The sequence below is a fragment of the Oncorhynchus keta genome, chromosome 29 (genome assembly GCF_023373465.1).
Source record: "Oncorhynchus keta strain PuntledgeMale-10-30-2019 chromosome 29, Oket_V2, whole genome shotgun sequence".
In the NCBI taxonomy this organism is placed as follows: domain Eukaryota; kingdom Metazoa; phylum Chordata; class Actinopteri; order Salmoniformes; family Salmonidae; genus Oncorhynchus; species Oncorhynchus keta.
In genome coordinates, this window is record NC_068449.1 from 2,244,835 (window position 1) to 2,247,371 (window position 2,537).

The window sequence follows — 2,537 nt, forward strand, 5'->3', positions numbered from 1 at the left end:
GGGAGAGGAGGCTACGGGGTGAGGGTGGGAGAGGAGGCTGCGGGGTGAGGGTGGGAGAGGAGGCTGCGGGGTGAGGGTGGGAGAGGAGGCTGCGGGGTGAGGGTGGGAGAGGAGGCTGCGGGGTGAGGGTGGGAGAGGAGGCTGCGGGGTGAGGGTGGGAGAGGAGGCTGCAGGGTGAGGGTGGGGAGGAGGCTGCGGGGTAAGGGTGGGAGAGGAGGCTGCGGGGTAAGGGTGGGAGAGGAGGCTGCGGGGTGAGGGTGGGAGTGCAGGGTGAGGGTGGGAGAGGAGGCTGCGGGGTAAGGGTGGGAGAGGAGGCTGCGGGGTGAGGGTGGGAGTGCAGGGTGAGGGTGGGAGAGGAGGCTGCAGGGTGTGGGGTTCTGTTGGTCTGAGCCTTTCCTGCACACATTCTGTTCCTCCACAATCCAGTCCAGTGTGTGCAGCCCAAATTTCACCCTATTCCCTACATATCACACTACTTTACCCTATGGGTCCTGGTCAAATGAAGTGTGCTATATAGGGAATAGGGAAGGGGTTGCCAACCCTGGTCCTGGAGGGCTGCAGGCACTTCATGTTTTTGATTTAACCCACTGGAAGACCAGGTGTGTTGAATTTAATCACCGAACTGATCAATTAACTCAATTGGTCATGTGTGGTGCCGAGTTGGAACTGAATCCTGCAGCAGGCCAGGAACAAGGTGGCCCTGGAATGAGGTGCTATATGGGACACACAGGGCTACAGAGGGAGGGAGAAGGGTGTGATGGGTTGTAGAGGAGGGAGGAGGTGGACAGGACTGTAGAGGGAGGAGGAGGACAGGACTGTAGAGGGAGGAGGAGGACAGGACTGTAGAGGGAGGAGGAGGACAGGACTGTAGAGGGAGGAGGAGGACAGGACTGTAGAGGGAGGAGGAGGACAGGACTGTAGAGGGAGGAGGTGGACAGGACTGTAGATGGAGGAGGAGGAGGTGGACAGGACTGTAGATGGAGGAGGAGGAGGTGGACAGGACTGTAGATGGAGGAGGAGGAGGTGGACAGGACTGTAGATGGAGGAGGAGGAGGTGGACAGGACTGTAGATGGAGGAGGAGGAGGTGGACAGGACTGTAGATGGAGGAGGAGGAGGTGGACAGGACTGTAGATGGAGGAGGAGGAGGTGGACAGGACTGTAGATGGAGGAGGAGGAGGTGGACAGGACTGTAGAGGGAGGAGGTGGTGGACAGGACTGTAGAGGGAGGTGGTGGACAGGACTGTAGAGGGAGGAGGAGGTGGTGGACAGGACTGTAGAGGGAGGAGGTGGTGGACAGGACTGTAGAGGGAGGAGGAGGTGGTGGACAGGACTGTAGAGGGAGGAGGAGGTGGTGGACAGGACTGTAGAGGGAGGAGGAGGTGGTGGACAGGACTGTAGAGGGAGGAGGAGGAGGTGGACAGGACTGTAGATGGAGGAGGAGGAGGTGGACAGGACTGTAGATGGAGGAGGAGGAGGTGGACAGGACTGTAGATGGAGGAGGAGGAGGTGGACAGGACTGTAGATGGAGGAGGAGGAGGTGGACAGGACTGTAGAGGGAGGAGGTGGTGGACAGGACTGTAGAGGGAGGAGGAGGTGGACAGGACTGTAGAGGGAGGAGGAGGTGGTGGACAGGACTGTAGAGGGAGGAGGTGGTGGACAGGACTGTAGAGGGAGGAGGAGGTGGTGGACAGGACTGTAGAGGGAGGAGGTGGTGGACAGGACTGTAGAGGGAGGAGGAGGTGGTGGACAGGACTGTAGAGGGAGGAGGAGGACAGGACTGTAGAGGGAGGAGGAGGTGCTGCTTGCCTGCTCAGCATAAGGCCGTTGGAAGATCTGTGATGAGGAAGGACGTGGTTTTGCTTGAAGCATCACAGTCCCCTTGTCTGACCTGTTGGTTGATGACCTGTTGTTTCTGTATTCACCAACTACTTCCTGGGTTTGGTGACACAGTTCAAACAAAGATTTTTTATCACTAAAACAAGATAGACCACAGCTTGTCGTTTCCAATGGGAACAAATGAGTCATAGTGGGCAGAGCCAAGCACGAGATAGCAGGAGCCTATTGGTGCCTTCTAGTATACATCTACATATTTCCATTAGGGAACACCTAACTCTGAAATGTGCAATAACCCAATTCACCTTTGCACTCCTTGTAACAGCATGATAAAAAAAATTAAAAAAAACACGTTTGCAAAAGGGTGTCTACAAAAATGAATCTGTTCCGTATCATAACAGATTCTAGTATCGGGAACAGAAAACTACTGTATTGTGATCAAATGTTTCATTGATGAGAAGATTTGCACAATGTCGGTCAAAATCCATCTCGTTCCATCTTCTCCCATCGACCGCCTGGTGGACTTCCTCTCACTACCATATTTGGTAGTGTGTGAAAACGCTAACACCCCGGATGCTTCACATTTCATCCATCCATTGAAATATCTGTCTCATTGTTCTATCTGTGGTTGTACCATGAGTCCAGGCGGTATGAGAGCCTGCTGAGGGAAGTGGACTGCTGTGAGTTTATCCACTTCCTGCTA